At 35.3% G+C, this 13,787-nt stretch overlaps 1 protein-coding gene across 1 annotated transcript in view; it reads right to left on the bottom strand.

The window, feature by feature from the left end:
- Gmds (GDP-mannose 4,6-dehydratase) overlaps positions 1-13,787 on the bottom strand; it is a 579,810-nt gene that overhangs the window by 448,931 nt on the left and 117,092 nt on the right. The window lies entirely within an intron of this gene.

Below are 13,787 nucleotides of genomic sequence, written 5' to 3'. Positions count from 1 at the left end.
TGACAGATTCTGAGATTGAAACAGAGCTTGTAGAGCATGTGATAAAGATTTTGTCCAGTTCCCAAAGCCTCACACCCATTTCACAGAAGGGGAAAATGAAGCCTGGCAAGGCTGTGTTTTATTCTGTCTTCCTTTACATTATATAAAAATGCACAAGTACAGTTGTCTTGGTTTTCATCATATACACACACCTACTCATGAACACATGCATACACAAATACCCTATTCTAAAATTTAGAAACCTAAATTTTATTTCAGTGTATCAATGACAGCTGTATGTCAGTAAGTCCTGAACTGAGAATTTTATAACCAAACCGTGTTTTTAAAAAAGTATATAAATTGTTTTAACAATGAAACTCTTAGTTCATGTTTCAATCTTGGATGTATCTTAGAGATTTAGGATATATTCCAAAGAGATAACTGAATTTTCAGAAGTTAGTCATGTTTAGTTACTCTAAAGTTCTAAATGTTACAATAATCAATATTTTTCCATATACTGATGTTTCATTAAGATATGTGTATATGCAACAAATGATTTTACTTCATTTTATAAAGCTCTATTTGTAAAGGCCTACAGTCGGTAGAATTTAAATAAACTACAGATTATCCAGTAAGAGATTTGATATGTACCAGCAAACATATGTCTTTAGTTTAAGTCTGACTACTGCAGATGGAAGCAGAGGGAAAGTGGAGAAAAACCAAGGAGGAAGTACGTGACAGCAACCAAGTCTGTATCACTGAGACGTCGAAGCACAATGTGTAGCTTCTGGTCCACAGAGCTAGAGCAGGACGACACACAAAGCCTCAGACCCTACACTGGGCTCCAGACTCCTTCTGCAGGCAAAAGAGCATCCCAGAGAAGTGGCCCATCAAAGCATGGAGGCTCAGCCTTTATGCACAGGGAAGTAAAGAAGTGTGCCACTTTCCCAACAGTTAACTTTACTAAAAGAAAAAAGATCAAATGTGCTAGTATCTTCTACATAAATGAAAGAAAATTAAACAGATGAGTTAAAACCATCTGCAAACTTCACTTTTATTATGAATGAAAATAAAAATAATATAAACTACTTCTATTAAATCTAAATGAGTATGTCAGCTAACATTGAGTTCTTTGAAAAAGGGAGTGTTTAAAATTTACTGGAAAGATTTTACTAAAAGTAATATTTAGAATTTAATTGATGCTACATTACAAAGAGTAATATTTTTTACTTGTTTTTGATTAAAATCTCTAATTACATTCAGTATTTAACTAGGATGATTATGTTGTCCATTAAAATACACCTTTTCCATGATGATATACCTATAAATATTTTCTAAATATGCTTCACAGTCAACAAACTTTTATAAAGAAAATCTATGAAAGCCTGGCTGAAGAATAAAAATGACAAGCTAGCATTTCACACTTTGGACACGTGTATCTGTTTTAAAGATTAGTCTCTGAATCTTGGGGCAATCAAGCTAGACCATCAAAACTCACAATAATATGAGATGCTTTGCCTTGGCAGAATCCTCCTTAAGAAACTGAGGGGGAAGGCAGGAGAGTGTGTGCTAACGTACAAAATAATCTGACATAAGAGAAAGGACACATTCTTTGTGAAATCCCTCCTCAAAGAATAGAAACACTGGCAATACATTTGTAGGTCTTTGCTACCCTGGACCCTATAAAAATTAAGAAAAGGAAATACAGTTTGGCCCCAAATTGAACACTATAGCATTCATATTTTCATTTCCCACTGATCATTAGTATTTGATGAAAGATTATGAACACTTGAAAAGATAATCATTTGTGATTATAATCCTGATCTATTAATTTACTTTTAAAAGTATTTATCATTTTATATTATCTTTTATCAGATAACAGAACAAATTTGGAATAAAGCATGGAAAAAACTCTAAAAATAAGACTTAAATATTCTGGTAGCATAACTCAAACAACAGAGTGTACTCTGCTTTCCTTTAAACCGAAACACCACTTCTTTAAGAACATTAATGTTGACATAATTTGTAAAATAAAGTAAGACAAACATTGCTTAAGCTATAATGTTATAAAACATTTTTAAATATCTAAAATATAGTAATGCTTACTCATGTAAACAAATTTAAAGTGATCATAAATTAAAGTTTGTTATAAAAAGTCAATAAAATGTAGAAATCTTCCTCTATAGCTCATATAAATTCCATTGTAGTTTGGAAAAAAGCTGCCCTTTTTAAAAGTACATTTAAGAGATTATAAGAAAATCAAAAGTATTTTATTAATTATTCAACATTTAAATGTTTGTACAAAATATAAAATGTTATCAAGGAAAATTAATGTGCCAATGTTAACATTAATAAAATTAGCAGTTTGTTTTTAAATAAAGAACAATGTTCTTCTGTTAGTAAGCAATACAAATCTTTCATATTTGGCTATGTGCAACATGATTCTTTTGAAACCAAAGAGTTTGAGGAAGTGATGTTGCAATCCTGTCCTTTTTATAAAAACCATGGCAAAGAAAAGGTCAAATAAATAATACGTATGATACCATGCTACTAAGAAAAGGCACATAGTCTTAACCTAATGCCTGCCAAATGAGCTAAACTCATAAAAGGAAGGCAATTGTCTAAAAAATATAATATTCTGCTTAAAAGTTATTTTTCAAGTAGTATATAGTAATCTAAACCCAATTAAAACATATTTGCTATTTCAATAACTTACAAAAGAATTTGTATATAATAACCTATAACTATTTTTTAAACATGTAGGATGATAAAAGTTCACCTTATTAAATTTTACTAAGTTAAGTAAAATTATCAAATAATTACATATATACAAATCAAATTTGTAGTTTTATGTTCATGTAGAAATGCTAAAAACAGAGTTAACACAGACCTTCCTATGCATACAAATTAAAGCTAACACAATAGATAGTTTAAGAAAGAAAAACTACATAGATAATAGCTTTTCTTAGCAATATGTGGCAGAGTAAAGTCATTTAATCATTAATAACTAACAAGCAACAGCCAAATATGTTTTATGCATCATTAAAACCCCATTGAGACCATTATAGTCTCCAGCAAAATGATGCTGGAAACCACCTTCACCCTGGCCACCACATTCCCTCCTGACCTCACTCGGCTGAGGGAGTTAGAGGGTGAATGGCAAGACTCTCAAGTAAGCCTTTATTAACTATGAGAAATAAATTATATTAAGTGTTACTTTTTGAACTCAGAAATGAGGGAATGGGTTGTTAAGATATCAAATTTACTAGGAAAATAATTATGTGAGAAATAAGTTGCTGTCACAAAAGAGACTTGCCAGATACTGCATTTAAGCAAGTTGTTATACACACCTTTAGAATCAATTTTGTGACAGAGAGATTAGTCTATGACACTAAATTGCTTAAAGAGAAAAAAAAAAAAGGTATGGGAAATGTTTGGTGAACAACATTGCCAGTTATTTAGGTGTGTTTGTAAGCAGTAAGAGACCACCGTGATTCAATTGTTACATTGTTACAAAATGTTCTTCTACTTAACTTCCAGATTGCAGTCACAAATAAGTGCGCTTCTACTTTCTTACCTCCTCGTTTCTGTGATTTTTACCAAATACAATTCTAAAACTTAAAATTACCTAGAAGTTTGTGAGAACACACAGAAAGGTCGTCAGAGCCAGACATATATTAAATATTAATTATAATGATGACTGTCATCTTCTACAGTGATTATGTCATTATATAGGAATGCTAATTAAGGCATAAAATGACTTGTTAATTGAGAACGTGTTCTGAACAAACACATTTGTACTTGTGTATTTAATAGAAAACTGAAGCCATGAGACTGGGCTGTAATAGACTACACTTCTATTTTCTAAAATGCTGACATTTGAGCAAATTTTCTCATGGAATGTTTGCCTGATTCGTGGACTGACATTTCCTCTTTGTAAATTGCTTAACTAAAAAGGAGCCATGCAGGCCAAACCCCATAGTACTCACAGGCAATAGGCCATTTCTTGCCGCTGAAACTTTCATAAGGTTTCTCTTTCCCTTACCACCACTCTGTCCTCACTGTCTTTTATTTTGACACACACACATACACACACACACACACACACACACACACACAATATCATAGCTGCTTCTAGTCATCTTACAATAGAAGACGTACCTGAAAAGATTAAGATTTCCCACCTGGGATTTGTCCATAAATTCAGTGTCTTACAGTCTCCCACAGCATCTTCCATCCTGCTATACTTGTGAGTTATCGATAGTAGCTTTCTTTCTTATTTTAGATTTACTTACACTAAGAACCCAGGGAGCTAAGCTGATGGAAATCAGTGTGTATTGTCACTCTTCTTTCATTCTAAAGTCAAGGCTGACCTCCTTGTCTGTGACACTTTGCTGCCATCTATGTGCATAAAAAAGCATAACAATCATCCATGGTAGAAACTTTTCCTGGGTCCCTAAAGGAATAATCCTGTCTCTCATCTAGATAAAGGATAGCCTTCCTAGCCAAGAGTAGAAAATTGCTGGGAATTTCTAGGACTTCCTCTGTAAAGCGATGCCATTAACACTGACTTGCAAAGGTGTATTATTTAAGGCATTTAATTTTTATTGTAGCCAACAGTTTTTTTTCCCAATATGGATGTTAATAAACTATTTTTTATCACAGTCAATACTTTTTCTCCCATTACAGATACTGGTAATGATTAATATAATAACTTTTAAAGAGTTAACAATTGAAAAAAATAAAAGTAAAAACTGAGATACTGAAGAAACTTAAGTAAATAAATTCAATAAATAAGTTGATTTTAATCAAAAATACCATTTACATATCTTTCCAAGTAACAGGATAAATGACCACTTAGCCAAAAAAAAAACCCACCCTTTTATAATATTTAATATAAGGTAAAAAGGAAAGTAGTATTTGCTCTTGTGATGTAAAAACAAATACTGTGATGTAATAACCATTTTCCTACTAATCAACACACAAATGGTTTTTTCCAGAAAAGACAAGAGGAGTCTACCAGAATACACCAAAACTTCTCAGCCTGGTTGTGAACAATCTTAACAAATGCACAACAGACTCACAATCCAAGTAAGTTTCACGGTAGTAGGAACACAAATAAAAACAGCCTTTCCTCAACTGATCCATAGGAAAGAAGGATAACTGACAGTCAGGATGAGGGACTGTCCTAAAGAATGTCCTTTGAAAGTTGGAAGTCTGGCTTGTTGATATTATTGGTTTCTAAAAGAGGAAAGCAACAGAAGAACAGTGCTAGCCCTGAGTCCTTGAACAATGAGAAGCCCTAACTATCCTATTTCCACTCTGTTGACCCATTCTTTACAACTTTCAACACCATCTCTGCAAATTTTCATTTTATTCATTAGTACTATGACCATATATAACTTAGCTCATATTTGAAATATACCATTTTCCAAAGAGTTCTCCAAGTCCTACTGATGAACTAAGCCAACAGATCAAGCAACACGTCATGCATTCTTATAAATAAAAAAATTTTAACTGCGAATTATAAAATTAACATGCAAAGACACATAGGCTGTAGTTATTTAATAACAATTATATCTACCAATCATTGATATTAATGTTTCAAAAGTATACACTATGTAGTACATAAAATTTTCTTGTTGCTGGTACTGATAAAATATCAATTAATGATTAGCATAGAAACCAAAATAAAAAGTCCTTATGCATTAAGTTTCTTTGAATTAGAAAAGGTCTCATTTTATCTTCTTGTTCCAATTTTAAGGACTGGACGTTAACAAAATAAATTTTATAAAAACAACACATACTAATATGATAAAGTGAGAATTGTGCCTAAAAGCAGGATCTATTAATATTAAGTCTCTTAAAGGGGAACTTAATTCGTCAAATACTGACACCAATCTGAGAGAAGATAATGTATATCTACCTTCAAGGAATTCAAAAATTTGTTTCCATTCATCACAAAAAGAAAAGAAAAAGTAATTTCTTTCACAATACATTTAATAATGACTTAACATTTCTTCCCATTAGTATTTATAAAATCACCTGGACATGAACATAAGACATACATGAACATTTAGCGATCTTAATTAAATTTAGCTTAATATGCATAAATAGTTTCAATACTGAAATACTTCTTTTGATTGTATTTAGTAAAAAAAGCTACTGCTGTAAATAGATTAAGGTTGGAAAAGCTAACAAACACACCTTTGTGTGGTCCATTAATTATATACAAAATTCCAAACATTATTAGCTGTTATCAAAATTACAATACCACCTAGATCTAATAAAACAGAACAATCTGTTTGAACAAGGAATGGAGAACTTTCATAGAGTGTTCTCTCCCATAAAAATTCTTAATGGACTATAAAGGACTTTTTAAGTGGTTTTAGATTTGAATTCAATTGCTTAAATCTATAACAGGCTTTCAAGAAGAATGTGAGCCAGATGACAAGCAGAGACCCCCCCAGCAGTGTACACACCTACCTAGCCTTGTGAATATATGGATTTTAAAAGACCAAATTTCATCCTAGAGATCATAAGACTGATTAGACATATTCATATTATGAAAGCTTATATAGTATATACACACTAATGTTAAGTTATAAAATGAAAAATGTTATCATACATTTTCTTTGTAATGAAGTGACTACCAGGTATTTTAAGTATCATAAATACTGTATCTATACAGAAGAGGGGACAACAAGTAATCAGAATGAAAAGAGGGCAACAGAACACGGGCAAACAAAAGGCAATTGTACTTGGTCATCATAGAGGTTTGTCACCTACCTACAGAGACATTGTTCATGTCACCTTAATCCTCTGTAAAGGGGTCACAGTTTTGAGAAACAGATCCATATTAACTCAAACATGCATGGACCCATGCTTGCAGAGCTGTCTAGATATAAAACAACGTACACCTTTATTTTCTCAAGGCTACAATGATGGCTCTCTCAAAATATAGCTGTTTGGTCCTCAGGTTTCTGAGTTATTTCAAAATTAACAATGTGCTAACAAACTAGAGGGTTTATGTTGCTTTGATCACATTCAGGAGCTACATATGGTAATGTAACAATTTCTTTAAATTTTTATCAATTCAGATATCTATTAAGTAAAATAAGTTATCTTCAGAGCCTCAACAGTCACAATTTATACAGACTAGTGTTATTATTACATGTTAACAAATAGTAAGTAAACAAAATGTGGTCATTTCAGATGAGTTAATTCTATACATCCCTACTTTCCCTATACACTAATTTATTTTAGAATCATTGGCATGCTCATGCTGTATCATTCATTGTATTCAGAGCTTCCTAGTTATAAAAATACTACTTATGTGGGAACCAGTTCCGCCCCCTTAATTCAACCTACTACACTGAAACTTCATTGTTTTGTAGTAAATGATAGGGATGACAACAGAGGTAAGACTTCTATCACAGTTCAATGGCTCCCATGCCCTATCCCCATCTTTGGTCATCTCCGCTCAGTAGCACAAGACAACAAACTGGAAGGAGCCCTAGGTTCAAGACTACTCAGAGCTTGACTGCCCATCAACTGGCAATCTGACACAGGCACTCGTGGAACAAAGGCATGACCTGGGTTATTGACAAGAACTCTGCCACCTCAGAATTCTATGGCCATGTTAAAAAAAAAAAAACACACACACACACACACAAAGGGCCCCATGCATCATTTCCCCTTTTAGAATCTGCCATACCAGCTAATGTTTCAGCATAGCAACTATAAGCATTTGACCAAGGAAAACAGTCTTGCCTATCATTTCAAAGCACAGCTAAAGCAACCCACAACCTTCATCCTTAGCAGAAGCATCACTGACTAGCATGTTGACCATGGAGCTTTTAGCTCCCTCTACTTCTTCAGATAACCTGCCTCATGTTAGGCCAAACTATGAACAGAGAGCATTGGAAGCTTAGAGGTGGAAAGGTGACAGAATAGGCAATCTGCATACTTCTTTCCCTCCTTGCACACAACACTCACTTCTGACCTACTCCCTGAAGATGATGGTGCATTACTGTAAACAAGATGAGCAGGGCTCTTGGCAATAAAACAAGCTTTCAATAAAGGCTGGTATTGTCAAAAGACTAAGACAGATAGTATTTAAGGAGTATTACAGTCCACTGCAAGAATATGGGCCCACAGACGAACACTGGTAGAAGAGACTATACCTCAGATATGCAGCTTACTGGAGAAAACAAGCCTTAAGAGGCTCAGTCAGTTCATGATATAACCAGGATTTGAGATCATGGAACACCTCAAATGTAAATCTTGTGAGAGATAGGGCAGGCCACTGGATGTGTAGTTTCAGAATGTGTCTGTGGAACTCTAATGTACACCCCTAATATAAGATCCCTTTTCTGTACCACAGTTTTCATGAGAACAGTCACAATGTGCTATTACATTTAATTCCTAACTTAATACTGATTATAACTACCCACCACATTCTTATTGCGTGACCATACATTCTGCATTGCGTCTAGAAAAGGCAGCCGCTTATGAAGAGAGGTAGATGACCATGTTCAATCAGTGGTGAATTAATGAACTCTTCCATGCAAGTATACAGGGCCAAGCCCTGACTCACATTTAAGGATGTTCTGCTAACTGCAATAGCAATGTTCTCCATCTACTCATTTTCTTGCTCACACCTCCCTGCTAGGCCTCCTGCGTCCAAAATAAATAGATGAATGAGAAACAACACAGAAAAACACTCCTTCCCTGACGCTGGTTGTGGACTTTTAATAGGCTACCCCCTGCTCTGTTATAACTGTACAATAAAGGGCCGTGCTGCTGCAGTTGGGTTTGTGTTGTATAACTAGTCAGTGATATACTAGCCAGATATAAAGTCAACCTGCCTTTCCCACCATAATGAATTCTCTTAGTGCAACATGCCACTTGCTCCTTCTCCCAAGAGATGCATGCTTTCTGGAGTAAATATAGCATTTAGTTACCAAGCTGTAAACTGCATCTCAGAACCTCCAGGATGACAGTTCTTTAGCTTGGTGAATTAAGTTTCCTTGGTCTCTTTCCCAGGGTCTGTCTACCAATGTAATTCCCATGCCTATTTTTATTCCCAATTTCATGTGCTGGACTTGCTTTTCTAGCTTCTCTCCCTGATTCTGACTTAGAGCCTGATCACTATTATGACAACTAGCCCCTTGGTTCACAAGCAATTCTGCTTCATGTCTAACATCCTGAGCTTGTATAGGATCCTTTCCTTTGTGCTTCTCCAATCAGAATCCACCAGCTGATGTGCTCAACAATGGAAAGGGAATCAGAGTTCACTTACCTACCTCATTCAACCAATCAGGCCTCCTTACTGTCACAGAAAAAAATGAAACAACTTAGAGGGAAAGTAATAAGGATAACTGAAGATTAAATGAGGAATGCACACTATGGAGTTAAGATGTTCAATAGAGTGTTACCTCTTACACTCTCCTCTCTGCCCCTCTTGGGCTCTTCTCTCCTCCCCCCTCTCTCCACATGGTCATGGCCAGCCCCTCTTCTCTACTCTCTTCTCTTCTCTTCTCTTCTCTCTCTCTCTCTCTCTCTCTCTCTCTCTCTCTCTCTCTCTCTCTCTCTCTCTCTCTCTCTCTCTCTCTCTCTGCCTCTCTCTACCTCTCTGCCTTTCTCTGCCTCCACTACCCTATTAACTCCCATCCTCTGCCCTGAATAAACTCTATTCTATACAAAAAAAAAAAGATATTCATTAGGAGAAAGTTAAGGAGATATAATAATGATCTTCACCACTGATAGGTGATTTGAGACTCCACTGCAGGCATGAGGGGGGAAATGAGTACAAGAAGAAATACTGCAGTGTGGGAAAAGACGTTACTTTATGAAGACTTCCTGATTTGGCCACTGTTAAGTATAATTGTTTTCTTTATTGGTCTTTAAAATAAATTATATAATATGAAGACCTGAATTCCCATTCTGGATTTGGCAGTTACCAAATGGAGGATTTGAGTGGATGACCTCATTTACAAAAGTGAAAGTCAAATTAAATTATTTCTCGTTCATGACTGGCTTATGACTAAATAATTTTCTTATGTTTAAAAAAGTCAAAGCAATTCCACCATGATGTTGTGAGGCAAATGCAATCAACCCTGGACTAGGTCCACTGTGGGAAGATTTTTACAGTACTGTGACTGTAGGAATGATCTAAGATCATCAAAGAAGCTGTGAAAAAAAATAGGCAAATTCCAAACACAACTATAAAGAATGCTGAACACATAAGAAACAGATTTATTCACAAGGAATTTTAATTTTTTTAAATGTTTCCTATTTAAAAATTTTAAACATTTTTTCACTCCCAAGATAGGCAGGACTATAAAACTGTATCATTTGTTCCTACTGAGATGATGTCATTATCCTAGGTTTAACTGCTTTTAATAACTGGTACATTGCAGTCATCTTTCACTTTCCCCCACGTAAGATCCAATCAGCCTTTCAATGAACTACTTCATGAGTCATAATTTTACTGTTTATGATTCAGAAAAATGTCTTCAGTCAGTATTTCCCAGACTGCTATGGGCTCATTCCAAGAAGCAATTTCATCTTCATTGGTTTCCTACAGGAAGCCAGATGAGCTTCCTATTATTTTATTTTCCTTACTTTTAGCAATACCATGGCCTACATCAGATTAACTGGTAGTATGAGTGATAGAGAGTTTATTTTGCACAACATGAGGCCAATACAAACAATGCCCAGTCTTGAAGTCAAGAATTCAAAATTAAACACAAAATGTGATAATATTGAACCATATTCAAAATATTATAAAATAGCATGTTATTCTATGTTAATATTACTGAACACATTATACCAGTCAGAAACAAATTTTTATTTAACTTTTGTATGAACAGAGTAAGTTCCTTAAAGATATTAACATAATTTATAACTAAGTGAATATTTTAATCCCTTGATAATAACAAAACAGACCAAAATCTGACGCCATAAATGCAGCTTAGAGTGATGAGAGGATTCTGAACTCCCTGGCTGGCAGTGAGCCAGGAGAGCTGTGCAGACACTACAGCCCTGGCCAATGCCCTCTTGGTGCTACTACCCACGCTTAAGAATCAACTTGTCTTTAGCTTATGGCACAGAGATATAAAAAAGTGTGTGTTTAAAAAGACACAGGTAATATTCATGCTTCATCTTGAGAGGGAAGGAGGATTTCATAAGGTATCAATTTCCACAGGGTGCACACTACCTGAACAAAGAGGAGAGTGTGAAGAAGTGGGGTATATGAGACTCAACCCAGACTTTCTCTGTTCTCACAATTTTTGGTTATAGGTGTCGTTTGTGATTTATAATCTCACACTGTCACGAAATGGTGATTAGTAAGACTAATTTTTATCTGACTCAGAAGCTGGAATACAGAAAGGATAAAGTCTAAGATGAATATATTTAAAGTGACTGTACGAATGAACCAAAACACCTGAAATGCTAGAAAAATGTTTCCCAAAATGCAGCTACCAGACTAAGCTTAAGGAATCAAAGTTTTCACCCTCACTATGGACTTCAGAAATCAGAGTCCAGGAAAGAGGCCTAGGAGTTTTGAGCGGACACTGATCTCAGCTTTGCTATGTTGTTCTCTCTTCCTTCCAACAGGAAATTCCTTGAAAAGAATTCACTCATTTTATACTTACCTTTTAACTCAACTACTGAAACCCCTGTGCTGAATCTGTTTAGTTCCATTACATCTATTTCAGATGCTCTTGTTTAAAGTCCTTAATCAGATATGGAGTATGGCTCAGTGACAGAACACGCATCTACCATGCTTGAGACCCTGGTTTCCAACCCCAGCAATGTAAAAGCAAATGAACAGAACTACTACAAGCAGATCTGCCAAGGCCATCGCCCTTTGCCTGGTTCTGTATGCCCTTCTTCCTAGAAAGGCCTACTTTCTTAACTTCCAACACAGAAGTCCACCCACTGCCTCTTGTCTCCTGGTTCTTGCTATCCCACTTTGCTTCCCCACACCCTTTACAAGGCAAGTTCCCTGCAGCTTTCTATCCCCCTTTCTCCAGCTACTACCTTAAGGATTCTGCAAACTGAATTTACAACCCAACAGACCTTAAGCCTCACAGTGTATTTTAAAGTACTTCATTCATAACATAGAAAAGAAAGGTTGTCTGTAAATAAATGTAAAATCGCTCCATCTTGTCATACCATCTCATAGCTTCTAGAGGTTACAAACCATTTACAATCAAAAGAGAAAAATCTGAAACGTAGAAAAAGTGAAATGCTCATTTCTACATAGGCCATTTTTGTCTCTTGTGGTTGGTCAGAATATCAAAAGAAGCCAGATGAGCCAGAGTATGGAAGATAAGCTAACTGCTCAATTATGGGAAACAGCCCTTGTTCCTGGAATGATAGAATTGACACTTCTCTATAGAAAACAAAATAACCTCTCAAATGCAAAATCCTAAGTCATGCCTTTATCATGTGAAAATACTCAAAACTACTAGGAAAATAGCTCCACCTGCAGAATATAAAGACCCTCACACTAAGAACAGATTTTTAAGCCCACATATAACATATACTGACCAAAAGATTAAGAAACCAAGAGTGTTAAGATGAGCTCTGGTGTGTGTTTAGTTTATATAAAGGACTATTCAACACCCAAAAAGCAGGAAAAAAGAGAAAAGTAATGAAAAAAAGGGTTTGGTGGTGGTGTTATTGTTGCTGCTTTCTAAACAGCATCTAGGCAGATAAAGAAATGTTTGTAAATTAGTAGTACTGTTACTAGTGTAGTTGTAGTAGTAGTAGTGGTGGTGGTGGTGGTAGTAGTAGTAGTAGTAGTGGTGGTGGTAGTGGTGGTGGTGGTGGTGGTGGTGATAGTAGTAGTAGTAGTAGTAGTGGTGGTGGTGGTGGTAGTAGTAGTAGTAGTAGTGGTAGTAGTGGTAGTAGTGGTAGTAGTGGTAGTAGTAAACACAGACAATTATTTGGTTTTTTTTTTCTATTAAGATATAATTATTTTAAGTGTATGACCTTTTTGCCTGGGTATATTATGAGTGTTCCTGGTACCTCAGGAGGTCAGAAAAGGGTGTTAGATGCCCTGAGACTGAGGTTACAAGTGTTTGTGAGTTATCATGTGAGTGCTGGGTGCCAAACCCAAGTCCTCTTCAAAAGCACTCAGTGTTCTTACTTGCTAAGTACAAAGAGTTCGCAACCAAGGACTGACCCTCAGTTTTCGAAATGTGCTGTTTTATGACTAGGCTTGTTCCATTGATCATTAGACTTAGGTTCTAATTCCCCGCTTTAAGCAGCAGAGGTGTGGAAGTAGGCATAATGCCCATATTATACACAAAACTGAAAAATGTGGAAGAACATGAAAACACTTTAATACTCCAATAAAATTACTGTATTTGTTCTTTAAACAGAGAAAAGAAATATGGATAGATATTTATGAACTGTTTTTATTTTTAACTTAAAGCCATGTGTTTTTATTTCTAAACTTTACTAACCACTTGATTGAATAGGTACCTAAATAAAACAAAAAGCCCTGGTTTCAAATTTCATTCACCTAAGAAAGCATCGGGATACAGCCTCAGAAACCTGAGTCAAGCAGAAGCTGGAAGGCTGGGAAGAACTGTTCAAGTTTATGGTACTTGTTCCAGATAAAATGACTAAAGAAAGGTAGGCAGAGCACCAGACAACATGAGTACAGGGAGGGAGTCGACACTGAGTCTCACAGTTAGATGGAATGGCTAAAACAGGATTCACCATTCACAACAACTTAATTCAGCTACTTTAACTTGTGATAGCAACCCAAAGAATATTATTTAAAC

The sequence above is a fragment of the Apodemus sylvaticus genome, chromosome 14, assembly GCF_947179515.1.
Source record: "Apodemus sylvaticus chromosome 14, mApoSyl1.1, whole genome shotgun sequence".
Classification (NCBI taxonomy): Eukaryota; Metazoa; Chordata; class Mammalia; order Rodentia; family Muridae; genus Apodemus; species Apodemus sylvaticus.
The sequence above is the reverse complement of the archived record's forward strand: the minus strand, read 5'-3'. Positions and strand labels throughout refer to the sequence as shown.